This window comes from Bubalus kerabau, chromosome 6 (assembly GCF_029407905.1).
Source record: "Bubalus kerabau isolate K-KA32 ecotype Philippines breed swamp buffalo chromosome 6, PCC_UOA_SB_1v2, whole genome shotgun sequence".
Classification (NCBI taxonomy): domain Eukaryota; kingdom Metazoa; phylum Chordata; class Mammalia; order Artiodactyla; family Bovidae; genus Bubalus; species Bubalus kerabau.
This window is the reverse complement of record NC_073629.1, coordinates 73,392,588-73,414,951: the sequence shown is the minus strand read 5'-3', so window position 1 is coordinate 73,414,951 and position 22,364 is coordinate 73,392,588. Positions and strand designations below refer to the sequence as shown.

Below are 22,364 nucleotides of genomic sequence, written 5' to 3'. Positions count from 1 at the left end.
AAGTCTTTCACTTCTTTGCAATATTGACAGAAGACATTTTTAAAGACAGAAAACAAGAATGGCTTGAAAATATCCCTTATTCTACTTATCTTACTTTCCTCCATCTTCAGGTAGAGAAGCACATATTCCTTTGGAGTAAACTGATCACACAGAAGAATCACACTTCTAGTTTATCAAATCTGTCCTTTATCAGCAAAAAAGAAGCTACTGTACTGATGAAAAGCTTGAAATTTTGACCAAGTTGAGTCTTAGAAGAAGATGTAGTATCATATATGTCACTATTGCTTTTGATAGCAAAGTAGGATTAGTAGAATCTTGAAAACCTGGCTTTCCAGACCTGGAAGCTCCTTTCATATTGTAAAAGATAGAGACCTGAACTACTTTTGGTTCAGATTTTTGCTTTGTTAAACTTCCTGGAGTGAACATTTTAGTTATGTCAGTGAAAAGCAAAAGGACAAACTCAAGAATGTAAGTCCTTGAGCAGCTGGGATTAATGCACTGATTTTGGCCTTTTCTATTTTTACATGCTTTTTCATTAAGCATATAGAATAATGCCACACAGTCCTGGGTTGAGATGAATTTCTCCCTGAAAAGAATAAGAATTCCCACAACAATTCACAGATCAGACATGGAGATATCCTAAATGGACCCAAGGAAATGTGGCTGGTATTACATTTCATAGTGATATCTAACAGCAACTTTTAAGTTCATTCATGCTATAGCTCTCTTCTATTCCTCCAATTGTATGGAAAGTTTTGTTCAAAGTTTCAGCCTGATCTCAACAAAGTGGGTCTCTAATCTTGTCAAGAACACAGGGATAGTAGCAGCTGGATACAGGGCATATTACTTGTGCCACTAAATCTGGAACTAGCAATGGCTTCTGGACAGAACAGACATGAGAAGATTACAATCTGCCAAAGGAGGTTAAACACTCGGATCTCAAATGGGAACAGTACTTGAAAAGTGTGTACATTGGGAGTAGGTGAAGACGGTAGTTTGATTGACTGACTTATCTGAGAAGGCTTCAGGCCTTTAGTCAGTATGTCAGAGATGGTGGAATGTCTGCCATATACAGGAAGTACTCCAGGTGAAAACGCACTGAATAACCCCAATCAAGTATGGGGTACCCACTAAATAAAAGGAAACTTCAAATACAGAGTTGAGGGTGCAGGTTTTACCTCTTGACCCTTCTGCCATGCTATCCTGATGGTGAGATGGGTGGTAAGAATGTTCTTATAACACACATGTAGAGCCATGAAGTCAAGAGAGCAAGTAGGATTCACCTAGTAATAGGCCTTCACTTAAGAAAATCTGGATTATATTTAAACTTTAGATATTTTTATGTTAAATATATTTTATACTAATATATAACCTAAATTTAAAACTATGCATGGTTTTCTCTGAAGATCCAGTGGTTAATAATCCACCTGCCAATGAAGAGGACACAGTTTCAATCCCTGGTCCAGGAAGATTTCACCAGCAGCAGAGTAACTAAGCCCACGTATTGCAACTACAGAGTAGCCCCCGTTGGTCTCAACTAGAGAAAGCCTGTACATAGCAATGAAGACCCAGCATGGCCAAAAATAAATTAATTAATTAACAAGTTAAATTTTTTTAACAAAAAATAAAATTAAGCAAAACTTGATCAGCCTCTTAAAAACAGAAGGTGCATGTTAAGTTAGCAAGGAAACAATCCTGGGTAGTATTATAATATGGTTCTCAGTTTGAAGAGTCAATAGAAGGATAATATGTATTTCTAATCTCCAAATAAACACAGTAATAAAAGTCCCATTCTAGGGAGTGTAATGGAGGGAAATGTTGGTGTAAGACCTTTATTTTTTGTATCACATTCTGCACTTTTTAATTTTTTTCACTTTGTTCACATTAAACATCATTTAGAAGGAAAGTAAAGTCATCAACTCTGAGTTAAAAATGTATCTATCTATCCATCAAATCTCTGAAAAGTAACTATGATCTGTAAAGCAGCAAATGAATTAGTCATGGCAGTTTAAAAGAATTGCTTTGCTAAGCACAGATTCCTTTGAATTGTGAGTAATAACATCCAATTTACAATCCCAGATTTAACAATTTGGAATTCCTTAAAGATATATGCAACCTAAGTGATTTAGCTAATCATTAGCACATTTTTGTACACAGAAAATAATCGATAAATATTTATTGAATAAAAATAGCCCCAAGTAGTTTTAATAACAGTTAATTTAATCCTTGCCTCATGAAAATAAAATATCCCAACATCATGCTACCCTAGCATCACACATACACACACACAACACACACATACAAACATATACAAAGAGATTTAGCAAAGAAATGCATTAACAATAGTTATTTTAATTAGCTTGCTTTAAGTGGAGTATTTACATGGACTTTCAAATAACAGCTTAATACTTAAAAAACATTTAAATCATATAAATTGATAGAGATTAACTTTTAAATTCTGAAATGACTAGGTTTTGAAAATGTTTATTTTTGCTTTTATTTCCACTTATTTCTTTAGGAACAATCAGCTAGAACAAAAATATCCTACTATATCCACAATCATAGGAGAGATTAATAAAGCTTTTCCACTGATCCTAAAAATAAATATTTAAATTGAAATGTTTTAACAGAATAGTTCATTCATTGCCATAGGTATCTGTATACATATACACATATACATATATTAGTACCATATACCTCTAAGAACCTAGACAGCATATTAAAAAGCATAGACATTACTTTGCCAATAAAGGTCTGTCTAGTCAAAGCTATCATTTTTCCAGTAGTCATGTATGGATGTGAGAGTTGGCTATAAAGAAAGCTGAGCACCGAAGAATTGATGCTTTTGAACTGTGATGTTGGAGAAGACTCTTGAGAGTCTCTTGCAAGGAGATCCAACCAGTCCATCCTAAAGGAAATCAGTCCTGAATATTCATTGGAAGGACTGATGCTGAAGCTTAAACTCCAATAATTTGGCCACCTGATACAAAGAACTGACTCATTGGAAAAGACCCTGATGCTGGGAAAGATTGAAGGCAGGAGAAGGGGATGACAGAGGATGAGATGGTTGGATGGCATCACTGATTGGATGGACATGAGTTTGAGCAAGCTCTAGGAATTGGTGATGGACAGGGAAGCCTGGCATGCTGCACTCCATGGGATTGCAAAGAGTTGGACACGACTGAGCAACTGAACTGAACCTCTAAGAATGCATTTTACCTGAGATTATTATTGATGCTTCGAAAACTCAAGTAAATGCTTATGTAGTTTTCTGCATCCTTTGACTCAAAACACAGGTGATAGTGTTTTAAACCATGCTGAATTTAATTTATTTCTTTCATCTTAACTTTATATCTACTTGGTGAGTTTTACTAACAAACATTAAAAACTCAGTGGAACAATTCATTCCCATTCTTTTCACAAATCTAAAACAATTTATATATGGTTTTTAAGTTATTTCTAATTAGATCAGTTATTTTTACAAGATCTAGAGTTGCTTATTTCTGGCTACTTTTTGTCCTCAATGATCTCTAAACGGAAGGGTTTATTTAGTGTTTATTTTTTCATTTTATTATTCATATTAGCAGTGTGAACATATAGTATTAACATATACAAGATGTTAGCAAGACTGACACCAGTTTATGTGCTTTAATCTGCCAGCATTCTAGGCACAAAGAAAACATCTACAAAGACCTGTCTAATATTCTCTGGAAGGAAAAAAGAAAAAGAACTACCACAGTGTCTGGACGGTACCATCTCTGCAGTATGTCAGGAATTTGGGACAGCTTGTCCACTTGCACATGCAATGTTCCTTATAGTGCTAATATCTCAGGAATTTTCCTCTGTTCCTTAATCCCTCAAAGCCAGAAATATTCTCCCTCCCTAATGAAAAAGAAATATCTGTTTTTGGTTTGTGGGCAGACTGTTTCAGGGACTGGACACCTGCTAGTTTAACATTCTTTTATAGGCCAGACTGTAAGCAGAGGGATGTTCAATTGCCTCAAGGTATTTTTGATTCTCAAGTGCCACCTGCTTCATAAACTGCAGCCAAGTGTTATCTAAGAGAAGAGGCATAAAGTGTGGCAAAAAAATCCTGTGACTATAGTGGGATATCTAAACACTGAGATATTCATTCTAGAAATTCACCTGCATGGCCTTGCTAGTGGTGGAAGGAAAGCAAGCCATGTAACATGGCTGAGTATTTTCTTTAAGCAGTAAACCATATTTCCCCCCCTAATTTTCAAACCAGATACAATTTTGGAGGGCCCAGACTTATTGATCTCTGTGCCCTCAGACTTGTTTCCCTATAGCTCTAAGCTTAGTGGCTTATGCTGAAGAGCATAAAAAAATTCATTAAGGAGAATATAGCAGAGTATTATAAATCCACTTTGTAAGGTTGAGCTGTAAAACTCTGATCTTGAAATCACTCTATTTCTGGACAAATCCTGACTCAGCCATTTACAAACTGGAATGGATTCAGTTGGCTTCTTTTGTCTTTCTTTTAATCTCCTTTTTTACCATTCTGCATGACAATGGACATAGAGTTCAGAATACTTTCCATACTTCCCTGTAACTGAAATGCCAACAGGGACTTAGGTTCTGTCACTCAGAATTAGAAAGTGGAAAGAGAGGCGGCGGGTCATACTGGGTTCATTTTAGTAGTAACGATCTAGGAGAAAGGCAATGCCAAAGAAAGCTCAAAGTACTGCACAATTGCACTCATCTCACACGCTAGTAAAGTAATGCTCAAAATTCTCCAAGCCAGGCTTCAGCAATATATGAACCATGAACTTCCAGATGTTCAAGCTGATTTTAGAAAAGGCAGAGGAACCAGAGATCAAATTGCCAACATCCGATGGATTATCGAAAAAGCAAGAGAGTTTCAGAAAAACATCTATTTCTGTTTTATTGACTAGGCCAAAGCCTTTGACTGTGTGGATCACAATAAACTGTGGAAAATTCTGAAGGAGATGGGACTACCAGACCACCTGACCTGCCTCTTGAGAAACCTATATGCAGGTCAGGAAGCAGCAGTTAGAACTGGACATGGAACAACAGACTGGTTCCAAATAGGAAAAGGAGTACGTCAAGGCTGTATATTGTCACCATGCTTATTTAACTTACAAGCAGAGTACATCATGAGAAATGCTGGGCTGGAAGAACCACCAGCTGGAATCAAGATCGCTGGGAGAAATATCAATAACCTCAGATATGCAGATGACACCACCCTTATGGCAGAAAGTGAAGAACTAAAGAGCCTCTTGATGAAAGTGAAAGAGGAGAGTGAAAAAGTTGGCTTAATGCTCAACATTCAGAAAACTAAGATCATGGCATCCGGTCCCATCACTTCATGGCAAATAGATGGGGAAATGGTGGAAACAGTGGGTGACTTTATTTTTCTGGGCTCCAAAATCACTGCAGATGGTGATTGCAGCCATGAAATTAAAAGACGCTTACTTCTTGGAAGGAAAGGTATGACCAACTTAGATGGCATATTAAAAAGCAGAGACATCACTTTGTCAACAAAGGTTCATTTAGTCAAGGCTATGGTTTTTCCAGTAGTCATGTGTGGATGTGAGAGTTGGACTATAAAGAAAGCTGAGTGCTGAAGAATTGATGCTTTTGAACTGTGGTTTTGGAGAAGACTCTTGAGAGTCCCTTGGACTGGACAAAGACCCAACCAGTCCATCCTAAAGGAGATCAGCCCTGGGTGTTCACTGGAAGGACTGATGTTGAAGCTAAAACTCCAATAATTTGTCTGCTTGATACAAAGAGCTGATTCATTTGAAAAGACCCTGATACTGAGAAAGACTGAAGGCAGCAGGAGAAGGGGATGACAGAGGATGAGATGGTTGGATGGCATTACCAACTCAATGGACATCACTTTGGGTAGACTTCAGTTGGTGATGGACAGGGAGGCCTGGCATGCTGCAGTTCATGGGGTCACAAAGAGTTGGACATGACTGAGTAACTGAACTGAACTGAACTAAGCAGGTATTTTTTGGCTTACATGACAATTCTGGTAGTGGTCAGAGTTGTGTGCTCCCGGAGTTCCCTACTTCCTAATTGTGACAAAGCAGCAGTTCTGCAATGTTCTCTAGGGATCATCACTGGAAGCCTAATCTAGAGCCTGATTCTCCAGCCTTTCTGACAATTTTAAGCATCCAATTTCCAAAATTAGATCTTTTTTTGTTTAAAATGACTATAGGAGTTTCTCTTAGCTAAACTCTGATAGAAATATATATATATATATATATATATATATATATGTATATTGTTATTATATACACATAAATCATAATGTGCATAAATTAATTACATGTATATACAATATACAGGTAATATAAACGGTAAAGAATCTGCCTGCATTGTGGGAGATTCGGGTTCGATCTGTGTTGGGAACATCCCCTGGAGAAGGGAATGGCTACTCACTCCAGTATTCTTGCTTGGAGAATCCCAAGGAAAGAGAAGCCTGGTGGGTGAGAGTTCATGGGGCTGCAAAGAGCAGGATACGACTGAGCAACTAACACTTCACTTCAACTTCACTTCATTATATATACATACATTACATACACACACACACACACATGTATTCATATTTTGGGAGCTATTTGTAAGGAAATTCTAAATAAGCATAGTTATGATGATTAGACATTTTATTTCTTAAGCAACTTTCATAAAATTCTGGCCTGCCTATTATATGTATATATAAAGAATCTTAAATTTTCTGAATCTTACTGAAATTGTTTAGTTCCTAGATTATATCCTAAGATCTTTAAATTTATCATTATAGCTAATCTATTTAGATTGTTAACCAGCCTTAAAAAATAATGGTTTATTTTATTTTCATCTAATGATATTGTCCATCATGTTTAATATTTAAAATATGATACTGACATTTCTTACATGAAAACTGTGTTGGGTATTAAGCTAGATATTGGGAGTTTGAAAATATTTGATCCTCAGTTGGAAAATAAACGTAAATTCATAAATTAAAGAACTATAATTAGCAAGTTGATTAGGATTTATTTCATTCTAGAATATGATATGTTACATAAGCTAAGAGGCTAAGAGTATGCAATAAATTACAGAGTGATATGGTAAATGCAATTATAAATGTTTGAACAAACTGTCCTAGGAGCAGATGAGGAGGTTTGTTTTTTTCCCCAAAAAAATGGGTTGTGGAGGACATTATCAAAATGAGTAAAAAATGGGTCTCGAAGGATGAATAGCAGTTTAGCACATGAAGAAAGAAGCCATGAGTATAAATGTCAATTTAAATAAGGAGAATGACATTACACACTGTATCTTCATAGTGCAGTGAAGGCAAAACAAATGGAAACAGGTAAACGTCAAGTAAATTTAATGCTCTCCGTAAGCCCTCGGTTTCCTGAAATAAAAATATAATAATCATTTTCTTTTGTTTGGTAAGAATAAAACTGGTCTCATTTTGTTAAATAGGAGAAAGATGACAAAAGCTTATTAGTAAAGGTATTTAGATTTAAAATTATAGTATCTTTTGAGATTGTCTTTTAAGAAATGGTGAAGTCACACATCTACCCCCAAAATGTAATATATATGGAAAGATTAATGACTTGATTACCCCACTATTTTAAAAAAGCAGGGCATAGTGGTTATGAGGATAAAACAGCAGTCTAAACTAGAGGAAAACCACGTTACTTGTTGTGATACAAAATCTGATCAGGTTATCATATTGGGATAAATTATATGGCAAAAGATAGGTAGTATTCGTATTGTGGTGAATATCAACGTATCTTAGTGCTTTTCCAGTGAGGGATTATTTTATCCTCCCTACCATCTCAACCCCTCAAAAAGGACATTTAGCAATGTCTGGATATAGTCTGGATTGTCACAACAAGGAATTGGTCTTGGTATGTAATGGGTAGAGGACTTGAATCCTGCTGAGTATCCTACAATGCCCAGGACGATACTCTACAACAAAATTGGCATTTTGGATAACTAGCTCAAAATGTCAATAGGGCCAAATTTGAGAAACACTGGAATATCTTTGAATAGGACTTTTCCTAGTGAATTTGCAGACCATTGTCTCACTTGGTCATCATCTAAAATGGCTGTATAAGCTGGAGGATGATAGCTTCACTTATTTGGGTCTCATGGTGAGTTTAAAATAACCACATACAAATGAATAAATAAGAAGAATGACTTAAATGAATATTAAATCTCAAGCTATAACCTGAAAAAATGAGAAATTTTGGGGATATATGCAGGGCTTCCCTGGTGGCTCAGAGGTTAAAGAGTCTGCCTCCAATGTGGGCAACCCAGGTTCAGTCCCTGGGTTGGGAAGATCCCCTGGAGAAGGCAATGGCAACCCACTCCAGTACTCTTGCCTGGAGAATCCCATGGACGGAGGTGCCTGGTAGGCTACAGTCCACCACAACTGAGCGGCTTCACTTTCACTTTTCACTTTCAGGCCTTCTCACAGCTAGCCTACTGTCAGAGTAGTGCAGATGACAAACACATGGAGTCTAAGTTGGCTACTCTTTTGAAAACATGAAACTTTGAAAATATTGAGACTGTTATATATTTGAAAGCTGCTAATAGAGAAAATCTTAAAAGTTCTCACTGCAACAATAAATAATTATAACTGTGAGCTGATGGATGTTAACTAAACTTATTGTGGCAAGCATTTTGTAATATATACATGTATATATTGAATTATTATTTTTTTTGTATTTTTATTTATTGTTTTTTTTAATTCTATTTTATTTTTAAACTTTATATAATTGTATTAGTTTTGTCAAATATCAAAATGAATCCGCCACAGGTATACATGTGTTCCCATACACCTTAAACTAATAGATTGTCGTGTATCAAGTATTTCTCAATAAAGCTATCAGCAAAAACAAAAATCAAAAAGCTAGAGCTGACATATTTAATGGTGAAATATTGAATACTCTCCGTCTGAGGTGCCAGTACAAAGCTGTGGAAGAAGAGCTATGATTTATTTTCAACAAATGAGGCTCGAACTTTTGCATTATCTATATGGGAGGAAGAAATTGACAAACTTTACTCCTAACTTACACCATATATAAAAATTAATGAAAGATGATTCATGAATATGAGTGCAAAATTAAAATAATCAAGCACCTAGAATACATCATGGGAAAATATTTTCATGAACATAAAGTAAGCAAAGGTTTCCTAAACAGGGTACAAAATAAAAAACTGTAACAAAATAAAAACATAATTGGACTTCATTGAAATTAAGAACTTTAGTTAATTAAAATTATCAGTATGAGACTGAAAAGACAAGTCACACACTAGGATAACATTTTCATTATCTATCTACCTGCCAAAGGGGTTATATCTAGGATGTATAAAGAATTAGCACAAATCAAGTAAGACCAAAAATAAATAACAAATAGTCAAAAGGGCTTGAACAAATAGCATATCAAAGAAACTGACCAAATGGCCAATAAGCATTGAAAAGATAGTCAACACAATTATTCATCAGGGAAATGCCACTTAAAATCACAATACACTATATAATACATTTACCAGAAAGTCTAAAATTTTAAAAACTGAAAATACCAAGCATTGGGAAAGATAACTGGTGGAATAACTGGAACTCTCCTGTGATTATTGGTAGAAGGGTAACTTTTGAAAACTATTAAAATTTTAGCTATTACAGCTAACCATATACCTACTCTATGATTCAGCAATTGTACTTCAAGTATATGGCCAAGAAAGATGAGTATATATGTCCAACAAAGCACAAGAACAAGAATATCCATACCAACTTTATTCATTATAGAAGAAAGCTAGAAACAACTCAAATGGTCATCATCAAGAGAATGTCATATACTCTGTTGCGTATCCCTATAGTGGAAAAGAAACCAGCAATTTAAAAGCAATGAACTTCTGATACACAACAACATGAGTGAATCCCACAGATATTTTGTTCCAAATAAAATGAATTGATGTTAACAGAAGTCAGAAGAGTGATTACCCATGGTGGGTGGCTAAAGCAGCAGGAAAGAACTTTCTAATGTAATAGAAATGTTTTATATCTTTATCAAGATGATGGTTATTCAGAGGAATCATATGTAAAAAGTAACTGAGCTGTACACTTCATATTTGTACACTTTCTTATTATATCTATTTTAGACATAATTTTAAAATGCTAAACCTTAAAAAAGAAAATACCATGCATAAATATTGTAAAATGAGTATTTGAAAAAGAAGGTTAAACATGTTTTTTTCACATCCAAAAGTATTTTGACAGCACTGCAAAAAGGAGAAGGTCCATCTGCAAAATATATTTTATGAATAGAAAGAGTGATTTACTGATGAAGTTGAATCTTTTAGGAAAAATGTATAAGCAATTCAACAATATAATTGAAAAGATAGGAATCTGTAATGGTACCATGTATCCTGTAAATAAACTTAGCAATTAAGGACGAAATTAGCCACCCAGTACAAATATCCTTTTAATGTTTTATATATATGTGCATAAGTTAACACTTCTTAAGATGCTCATTTAACAAATGCTATTTTTTAAAGATGAAATTAAGGTCTGTTAGAAATTCATTCCATTTTTCCTTACCCTTTGCAATTTGCAGTGAACCATGCATCATTCTGAAGCTGCACAATTTTAAATAGTTTTGTAGTTCACTTTAACACACAATGTTGTCATATAAAATTTTGCTTTAAAAAATGATCAGTAATGAAGGTAACTACACTTGATGAAACATAAATCACTGGGGAAGAATGGAACAAATTCTTGCATATTTATATATACCATGATTATACTTAAACTTTAAATTTTGGGGTGTTCAATGAAGTAATTTTTCTTTCATATTGCACTTAGTCATTTTCTTACATTTCTGTCATGTACTTTTAATGTAAACAACTTTCATTATAAACTGCTACAATTTATAATGCTAATTCTTTGTCCCATTTAAAACTGCATAAATTTAGGCTTGTTAATATATCCAAAATTCTACTATTGTGATACATCTTTTACATTGACATTTGAAACACATACACACACACACACACTCATCCACAAAACACCCACACTGACACCCACACATATCAAAAAGCAAAGGTCAACTTTATCAAATATCAAAATTTTATCTACTATTTTTAAAAACTGCTGAAAATTTTCAAAAATTGCATGGAACTCTTAAGAAGTGACAGTCTAGATTAGGATTATGAAGTAGGCAAAAATGTAAGGGTACAGAAAACAAAATATGTTGGCAGGTGAAGTAGGAGGACTTTATTTATTCTCACTCTTTTTTTTTCCAGAAAAATGATTATTATCCAGATAGTTCTTCAAAATCCACTAAAATAAATAAATAGGAATAACAAGAGTTTATTAATTGACCTATGATCATTAAACAAAACCATTACTAAAAATATCATTACTATACTATACTAATAATAAACAATTTATAACTACTATAACTTTTTGTGGGGCAATGCAGAGGAATTTTCACTTTCACTCTTCACTTTCATGCATTGGAGAAGGAAATGGCAACGCACTCCAGTATTCTTGCCTAGAGAATCCCAGGGATGGGGGAGCCTGGTGGGCTGACGTCTATGGGGTCGCACAGAGTCGGACACGACTGAAGCGACTTAGCAGCAGCAGTAGCAGCAGCAGAGGAATTTTAAGGTTTATATGAAAAATAACTTTCTATTATTTTTATGTAAATATTGTTTACCTAGACAAAACACTGAATACCAATTGTTTCCCAAAAAGGAAGTTAACTTTAAAGCATGAATAATTATTTTCTTTTTTTTTAGTTTTCTTTATTTTTTAGTTTTTAAATTTACAATATTGTATTGGTTTTACTATATATCAAAATGAATCTGCCACAGGTATACATGTGTTCTCCAGGAAGAATTTGTAATTATTATTGATACCACTACAAGAACATATTTCCTATGTTTGTTAAAGAAGACAAAAAAACAAAAACTCCTAAATAAGCTCCTAACTGGTATTGCTACAAATATATCAGAACATGTTGTCTTCATCTATTTCCAGAAAACATTAAAACACAGCCTTCAACAAGCTGTTCTCATTTATCATACAGTGCATTTGTAGTGCTGGCAAATGGGAAATCCCAGAATGGGTGAATAAACAGGAAGCTTCAGCAAGCGTTAACTATCCCACTGATCCCTGTTTGTAAAGAAATGGCCTTTGCGAGAACATGCACAAATGTGCAGTGTCATATTTAGTAGAAAACTTGTGAATTTTTTTCTTAATTCATTTAGTAAACTTATACTTTTTCATATACCTAAACAAACAAAGTCACAAGCTTGTGACTTTGGACATGTTTATGAAGACCATATATATTTATGTATGTGTGTGTGTGTGCGTGTGTCTGCAAGCATGCATGCTAAGTCACTTCAGTCATGTTCAACTCTTTGTGACCCTATGGACTGAGGCTGCCAAGCTCCTCTATCCATGGGATTCTCCAGGCAAGAATACTAGAGTGGGTTGCCATGCCCTCCTCTATGAGATCTTCCCAACCCAGGGATCCAACTCGTGTCTCCTGCAGTTCCTGCATTGGATTCTTTATCGCTGAACCGCCAGGGATGGCCATGTGTGTGTGTGTGTGTGTGTGTGTGTGCATTATATATGTATATAAGAATGTGTATGTATGACTATATATTTACATGATTATATATAATTATGTATGCATGCAGATATAAATACTGTATTCTATGCACATATGTACCATACACCTATGATTTAACAGCAGATGTTAGGACTTGTGCACCAAGTTCTTTAATTGCAGAAACTATCAGCATGACATGAATTGGAGAGAAACTATGTTAGATAGGGTGGTCCACTACCACTTAGGGATCGTTAGATTTAAAAATCTTTATGAATATCAGAAAGTATTTACAGTAGCAAATGTCACTACTCCTTAACATGTTGGAATGCAATTCTTCTCTGTAATTCTATAACTACCTTAACACAAAACAGTGAGGTCCAGTAGCAGTTAAACTGTGACTTGTTTAAAATACATTTTAAAAATACAAAATAAAACAACTCTGTATTTCATAATGATGACTAACAGGTTGTAGACATATTCAAAACATGTCAGAATAATGTAAGCTATCCTTTGAGAACATATAACGCTTCCTAGAATGCTCTTTTAAAGCTTTTTTAATGGTTTTACATGATCTGAAGTAAGTCTCATGGCAGCAGTTTATTTGGGAGCACTATTCAATCTTCATGAAAAATTCCTAAACTGATAAGCACCTCTTTAATTATAACCATAGACCCAAATATTGTTTTAATTGCTTCTATCCCTTACGGTCAGTTTCCATGCATTTTCACTACAGTGAGAGAATGTTTTACTTCACAAATCAAATTTGGTCATGTAAGCAAAATAGTCACAAATAAAATCAGTCCAATAGAATTTAACTTTATATTATACAATCCTGACATTATGTTAGCATAACTCCTGTAGGTATATACAACAAGTAGAAAGATAAAATTCCCCTAGAAACATGTAAGCCAACACAGAAATATCTTTTGCTTAATATCACACAGTGTAAAGTGCTTTAAAAATGCTCTAAGATCATAGCAACCATAAATTCTAACTATAGGTGGACATTTATGTGGAGATAAAGGCAAATGCTTTGGGTATAGACGAAGAACTCAGCAGTATCTAATATATTAAATTTCTAAAAGTTTATGAAGGAAAGTAAAATTTAGAAAATACAAAGCTTCTCTCAGCTTTCAAGCAACAGAAAAAGTCCTTCAGAGGGGTGTGATGTAGGTGAAGAAATAGTATCCTTTTTGTATTCTCAGTCTAATAAATTAGTCTTAAATATGAAAAAATCATTACCTAAAAGGAGGAGGTAACATATTGTTTCATGTAATTTATTTTAAAAGATAGAATTCAAAAGATGCTTTGTTACAACAACTAGATTTATGATTGTGAGCATTTGAGTATCTATAAAAGCACAAGGGGAAGATGGATTTATTTGGGATTTCCCACACATGTAAAATTACAGAAGTGAAAGACAACCACTTGCCCAGGGGGGTGATTCAGCCTCAGTTAGTACTGGTACCGCTTCAGCCAATGTAAGAAACAGATGTTCTTTTAAAGTTATGTATAAATCATCTTTTTTGAAACTAGAAATTTATCATTGGTATAGTTTATATAATCTGAGATGTAATGTTTGAGGAATTGGAAAGAGACTAAAAACATAGTTCTCCCTTCAATTGTAGAAGCTGCTGACTTGCAAATCTCTTGCCTTAAGGTTTATTGATGATCAATAGTGAGAAAATAAGAAAATAGAGACTTTCTGAGCCATAACCAATGAGGTTTTTTTGCTCTCCCATAATCTCTGTAGCAGAGAAGGCAATGGCACCCCACTCCAGTACTCTTGCCTGGAAAATCCCGTGGATGGAGGAGCCTGGAAGGCTGCAGTCCATGGGGTCGCTGAGGGTAGGACACGACAGTGACTTCACTTTCACTTTTCACCTTCATGCATTGGAGAAGGATATGGCAACCCACTCCACTGTTCTTGCCTGGAGAATTCCAGGGATGGGGAGCCTGGTGGGCTGCCGTCTATGGGGTCACACACAGTCGGACATGACTGAAGTGACTTAGCAGCATAATCTCTGTAACTCTGTAATTATGTAATCTCCATAATCTCTCTAGTCCACGGGGTCACAAAGAGTTAGACACAACTGAGCAACTGAACTGAACTGATAAAAAATCATTACCTAAAAGGAGGAGGTAAAATATTGTTTCATGTAATTGATTTAAAAGATAGAATTCAAAAAATGCTTTGTTACAACAACTAGGATTTCCTGAGAATTCTTTTTAAAGAAAATTTAGAAAGAAAGAAGTTCAGAACAAAATTTAAGTTTTTAGAATTGGGGTATAAAAAACATACAAACAAAACAAAATAGGAAAACGGCAGGAAAACTTTGAGCAATATGACGATGAATAAAATTACTTGGAAACTCAATAATACATATAAACATTTAAGCAGAAAGTAAAGAGCAAATGGCTCACAGAATTGGGATTAATTTAACTAAAATGATCTTCTTCCCTGGTGGTTTAGACTTTAGGTAAAGAATCTACCTGCAATGCAGGACACCCAGGTTTAATCCTTGTGATAGGAAGATAGCCTGGAGAAGGAAATGGCAACCCACTTCAGTGTTCTTGCCTGGAGAATTCCATGGACACTGGATCCTGGCTGCCTACAGTCCATGGGATCACAAAGAGTCAGACAGGACTGAGTGATTAACACACACTTCTAATAAAAATGAATTTGATTGCCATCATAGGGGCAGGAGGAGAAGGGGACTACAGAGGATGAGATGGTTGGATGGTATCACTGACTCGATGAACTCTGGGAGTTGGTGATGGACAGGGAGGCCTGGTATGCTGCAATTCATGGGGTCGCAGAGTCGGACACGACTGAGTGACTGAACTGAACTGACTGATGGATGTACAACATTATGAGAAACCTAATTCCATTGTTTCTACTCTGCTATATTAATAACTGCCTTTAAGTAAGTTAGTGATAGAAATGATATGTGTTAGCTCACTCGGCCAGAGAAGGCGATGGCACCCCACTCCAGTACTCTTGCCTGGAAAATCCCATGGGCGGAGGAGCCTGGTAGGCTGCAGTCCATGGGGTCAATAAGAGTCGGACACGACTGAGCAACTTCACTTTCACTTTTCATTTTCATGCATTGGAGAAGGCAATGGCAACCCACTCCAGTGTTCTTGCCTGGAGAATCCTGAGGACGGGGCAGCCTGGTGGGCTGCTGTCTTTGGGGTCGCACAGTGTCGGACAGGACTGAGCGACTTAGCAGCAGCAGCAGCAGCAGCAGCTCACTCGACACTGAATATTTTTCATTTGTAGAATTAGGCTGGATTTTACAACAAAATCATTGATAAGTATATGAAGTATGATGTTGAATTAATTCTGAGCTAACATTTCCATTCTAAAGGAGATCAGTCCTGGGTGTTCTTTGGAAGGACTGATGCTACATGTATACCTGTGGTGGATTCATTTTGATATTTGGCAAAACTAATACAATTTTGTAAAGTTTAAAAATAAAATAAAATTAAAAAAAAATAAAGTTGAAACTCCAATACTTTGGCCACCTCACGCGAAGAGTTGACTCATTGGAAAAGACTCTGATGCTGGGAGGGATTGTGGGCAGGAGGAGAAGGGGATGACAGAGGATGAGATGGCTGGATGACATCACCGACTTGATGCACATGAGTTTGGGTGAATTCCGGGAGTTGGTGATGGACAGGGAGGCCTGGCGTGCTGCAATTCATGGGGTTGCAGAGTCAGACATGACTGAGCGACTGAAATGAACTGAACTGAACTGAACATTTTAACTGATAAAAATATTGGTACAAATAATTTCATTTGAAAATACAAAATCACCTGAATGATCAAAAGGGACTATAATTTCCTTATTGTATAACATATAAGTCACATTTTAGAATGAGTACCAATTTTTTACTTAAAAATATACTTTTCAATATCAATAATGATAAAATGATTAAAGTCAGAAGTTACTCTAAATTACTTATTAGTTGATACATTTCACTCAATAACATGCAACCCAGAAACAACCTCAGTAAACAAACTGTTAGGAGGAAAGAAGTGACATCTGTATAGAGTCACTATTGCAAAATGTATTACTGTGATGATTTATCTTTCAAATTTCCTATTATATCTACCTAACAAAGCACAAAGAAAGATTATTATGCAAGCTATGTAAAAAGCCTTCCTTCTTTAATGAAAAACTGAATGTCCCAAATAAAACTCTACAGGAGCACATAAGCTGGGGCATATGTATTTTTATTATTGTTCAGCCTCTAAGTCATGTCTAACTCTGTGGCCTCATGGAATACAGCACAACAAGCTTCCCTGTCCTTCACTGTTTCCCAGAGTTGTGCTCAAACTCAGTGCTGGTGATGCCATCCAACCATATCCTTTGCCACCCCCTTCTTCTCCTGCTTTCAATCTTTCCCAGCATCAGGGTCTCTTCCGATGAGTCAGTTCTTTGCATCAGATGGCCAAAGTATTGGAATTGACTTCAGAATCAGTTCTTTCAATAAATATTCAGGATTGATTTCCTTTAGGACTGACTGACTGGTTTGATCTCCTTACCTTCCAAGGGACTCTCAAGAGTCTTCCCCAGCACCACAATTTGAAGGCATCAATTTTTTGGTGCACAGCCTTCTTTATGTTCCGACTTACAATCTGTTCATGACTACTGGAAAAATCATAGCTTTGACTATACAAACCTTTGTAGGCAAAGTGATGTCTCTGCCTTTTAGTATGCTGTCTAGTTTTGTCATAGCTTTTCTTCCAAGAAGCACATGTCTTTAATTTGTGACTGCTATTACTTTCACTTTTTTAAGATTGAATTTTATTTTATCTTAAAGTTTGTTCACAGCCTCTATAGTAAGAATAACACAATTTTCATAGCACTGTAATTACTATAGGATGCCAAGAGTTGGACTATGATATAGAGGACAATATAAAATGTCCTTTATTTTATATGCAATTAAACATTTAAATTTGGTCCATTAATTACATAGTAGTGGTATATGAACTACATATACCTACTATCTATAAGTTATTCGCAAATAAGATTATTATGAAATTCAGCATTAACATCAAACAGCAGTTTATTTTATGAAAATTGCAAGGAAATATTACTGCTAGTATGGATATAAGTAGAACACAAAAAGAATATTAAATAGATCAAAAATAGTAGCTAATGCTTGGAGGTGGTGGTTTAGTCACCAAGTCATGTCCGACTCTTATGACCGCATTGACTATAGCCCGCCAAGCTTCTCTGTCCATAGGATTTTCCAGGCAAGAATACTGGAGTGGATAGCCATTTCCTTCTCTGACTCAGGAATCGTCCTGACCCAGGAATCAAACCCAGGTCTCCTGCATTGCAGGCAGATTCTTTACTGACTGAGCTATGAGGGAAGCTAATGCTTATTGTATTCAAATTATTTATGAAGTAATGTAATGCAATAATGAGACCTATGTTTCTTTTGAAAGTTTCACATTTCTTACCCCAAATCAAGAAATGTCAACTGCTAGAACTGGTGGAAGTGTGTGAAAGCCCTTTAAAATAATTGAAAATGATCAATACTTTTTTTCCCTAGGACAAAAAAATTGAAAAGCAAACAAGTTAAGTGATATGACAATTGTCATACAGCTGGTGACACAGATGAGAGTAGATTGTAGTGTCTAAACTTTTAGTTCAAAATTTTATTACATTTTGGTGTTCCTCATAGACAGCTTTCCCAACACTGAAGTAAATTTGCCTTATGATAGCAAGAATACTGAATCCTAAACAAAAATTGTAGGACTACTAGTGATAGTCTATTAGGCAATGTGATTTCCTCCTGAAAGTCATCACAAAATACATTTGCATGTGTACTTATTAGAGAGAGAGTAAAAGAGGGAGAGGGAGAGAAGCATTTTGGAGAAAAAAGGTACTGGTGGAGATGAGAGTTTTGTATTGCTCTCTCCATATTATCTATTTCTTGATCTTTACAAATTCTAGGAACAAAATTTTCAAAACCAAATTACAATTTTAAAACTACAGCTACAAAACTCTGAAAAAAATCATTATTTTTATTTGTCAATTTTTAATATAAAAATATATTATTTTTAAAAAATATCTCTGTTAGCTATACTGAATACATAACTGAATCTTAATGAATACATGTTGTTTTATTAATGTCTGAATAAGTCTTCACTACTAAAATTAACTGCCAGAGAGTCCTGACTGTGTTTTTAGCTTCTGTCACTTTCCGAGATACATAAATTTAACATTATAGGGTGAAAGTCCACATGCTTAGAGGCAGCATCATGTAATGGCACAAACCTAGAGCCAGAGACCAGGCTCTGCTTCTATAATACGTTATTAATGACTTCTAGGGAGTTGGGCTAGTTTTTTACTTTGCCTGAGCCTGTTATTTCTTCTGTAAAACAACTGTAGTGTCAAGAACTGTCAAAGGTCAGAGATTTTATCCTACTTGAAAGTTAATATGTCAGCATTCCACACTTAAGACTGACAGTAGACTCTTGGATCAGAGACAAGAACTTTATTACTCAATACAAGCTTCAGATTCTCATCAATTCCCTTCCATCCCAAGAACCAAGGTGGTGATGCTGAATGACTTAGATGGATACTATAAAGTAGGCTTATGTCACAGTGGAGGATTTCTGAATTTAGAAAAAAAACAATTCTATAAGAGGGTTTCAGCAAGCCTCTTCAACACTTTGTCCAGAGGGAGATCTTATTTTGATTAAAGTAAACTCAAAACAATCCATTTTTTGCCATGGAGGAAGATAACATCTCTTTCTTCTAAGTCTGTTTGCTTCAGAAACATCCTTGAAAAGATAGTTAAGGGCAAAAGTTGTCACACAATGTATAAATACACCATGGAAAATTGCCTTCCAACAGGTAATAACACCATCCCTGTGAGCCAGTCTATATGAATACTAGCACTCACAAATGTAAAAATTGAAATTTGTTATATGTTATTAGTTATTACCACTAGAAATTTTCTAAAAATATTTAGCTTTTGTATAATGAAATGTTGAAGATTCAAAACTTATTAAGTTGGCATTATAGTCTAATTTGTTAAGTAACTCCCAATAAGGCTTGCCACTTTACACATATGCATTTTATATGTAAAATAAACAAATTAACAAAGAAGCAGCCAACAGTCTTTAGTGCCCTCAAGTCTTTGATAAAACATCCTTGGAAAGACACACAGTTCATCACAATCAGAGAATATTTAACTCACAATTTTTCTCTTTCTAAAACTAAAGGGAAGTAAATGCAAACATATATTTACAATCCTATACCATTCCTTCCAAAATCTAAACAAGAAAGTGGAAGTAAACAACATTATTTCTAACTGGTTAAAGGAAAACAAAACACAAAACAAAATCACTGATAAACATTAATTAGAAAAGTATTTTAGGAAGAAAGTAAATGGTATAAGAACATATATTCAAAAGAATATTAATAACTTCATTTAAAGGTACTGACCTTTCACAGGCTTACCCTCTGAGCCACCAGGGAAGCCCAGAGAATCTTAAAGAAGTACGTAATCTAAACTTTGAATTATCTGGATAAAAATCTTATCTCCCTTTGATGATCACATTAACTAAAGCATGAAATATTTCTCATTAGCTATAGGATATCGGTCATTAAAAGCTCAAAGAGTGTAGAAACATAAGCTAAGGTTGCATTACACAATATAATCACATTGGATCATGATAAAGCATTACATTAAGGGTTTGCAATTGTGTTAAATCACTTTAAGACTAACACATATTCACAAGAACAGGTGCGGAACATTTGGGCAATCAAGACAAAAAATATTAAAGTACGCCAATAAATCATGAAATCTGTATATCTGAAAAATAAATCACTGCCCCATGTGTGAAGGATAATAAACAGAGGTGCCACAGCATAAACATAACTCACAGTAATAATTTGAAATTGAAATAATAATAGAAAATATTCATAAATTGCATAAAATGATTTTTATACTATAAATAATTATGGAAGCCATTTAAAAGTGACCATTCACGCTAAATGAAATCATTTCAGAAATTCTATACATTTTTAAGTAAAGTCATTTTACAAAATGCAATAAATATTTTCTATTAAATTGCTCTGGTTTAAGAATGCTTAATCCTTTTAAATGATATTGTTAAATTTCTTGAATAAGGTTAAAATTTCTGAAGCCATATTTATATTGTTTGATACATATTTAGTCACGAGAAAAATGCCTTTTTCTATATTTAGTCATGCTAACAGCAGTACATCTTAGAGCAAAAAAGAATAAATCACATTCAGTCAACATTTAAGTTATTTATTAATAGGTACACAATTTTGTTAATTGCTTTGTATACCAAAATCAGTGAAAGTGAATCACAAACAGTGACTGAGAAAGAAACATACAGCAAAGACTTTTGGCCAAGGAGGAATAATGACAAGTGATATGAAAGTTAAGGGGGAAGAGTTTCCTAAGAGATCAAAGTAATAAAATGCTGCAGCATAGGCAAGCAGGAAGGCATTTGAAGGTCCAATTTATTTCCAGGGTTTGGAGTAGAATCAAATTGCCAGGTCTAAGAGAATGAATGAAAATGAATGGAAATAAATAGTGTTGACTATGCTCTCAGTTAATGGCATATCTATTCCACTTGTAATTGTTCAGAAGAAATAGCTTAGAGTCGTCCTTCATTCCTTTTTTTTTTTTTTTTTTGCTCTGATACTTCATATCCCATTTATCAGAAAATACTGCTAACTCTGCCTTCAAAATATATTGAGAATATAACCCCTTTCACTGAGTTGTTAGTACCCGAATGTAGTACACTTTTGAAATGACACTTCTTTAATTAATATGATATCACTATTCATGAACTTTACTATTAACACAGGGCAGCTTATAACTCCAGTGAGTGAAAAGAGAAATCACCAAATCTCAGCTGATTTTATAGCAATCAAGAACAAAAATAACATATTCTAAAAGACAGTTGCCACTTCTATTTAAGGCACTTGTGCTGTAAAATTAAAAGACGATTATTTTAAAATTTGAAACAGAATCTAAAGTGTATAGTGCAAGGGCCAGAGGATTACAAAGATCTATTGGTGAAGTAAAAACTAGCCAATAGTGGAAGGGAGCTAAATTTTTTTCTTTTATTAAACAGTCATGAAAGAGTCTTCAAGTTGTTTTTGAGATTTTATTTATTTGAAAGGGAAAAAATATCTGTTCAGCTAATTTTAAGATTTCTTGAAAAACTACAAGACTTTTTAAAAATAGCTTTAACAATACATACATATCATTCTTTAAAAATTAAAAAATTAGTTTGCCATAACTATATTCATCTACAAATAGAGACTCATAGACAGAGTTATTAATCAATCCATACTTTTAAATTAACTGGCTTGTCACTTTTGCAGATATGCAGGAAAAAATCCATCATAAATTTGATTAGCTTTAAATATATAGCTCCTACAGTCTAAATTACTACTTGGAAGCCAAATCTTTTGATATGAATTAATAAATACAAAATTCTTTTCATATCTGAAAAATGCACCTTTTGATGTTAAATTGTGCATTTCATAGTGAGAATAAAAATGCAATGAGAGAAATGCTTTTTTCCCATAAAAATTTCTTCTTTCACGGAGGTAAGCTAATGAGACCAAACAAAGTAAAAAATTTTTATACTATATAGTAAAATACTATTTTCCAGCTTTTTTGAAACATAATTGTCACATACCATTGTGTAAGTTTAAGGGGTCCTACCTGTTGATTTGATAC

At 34.6% G+C, this 22,364-nt stretch overlaps 1 protein-coding gene across 3 annotated transcripts in view; it reads right to left on the bottom strand.

The window, feature by feature from the left end:
- NEGR1 (neuronal growth regulator 1) overlaps positions 1-22,364 on the bottom strand; it is a 1,047,432-nt gene that overhangs the window by 871,525 nt on the left and 153,543 nt on the right. The window lies entirely within an intron of this gene.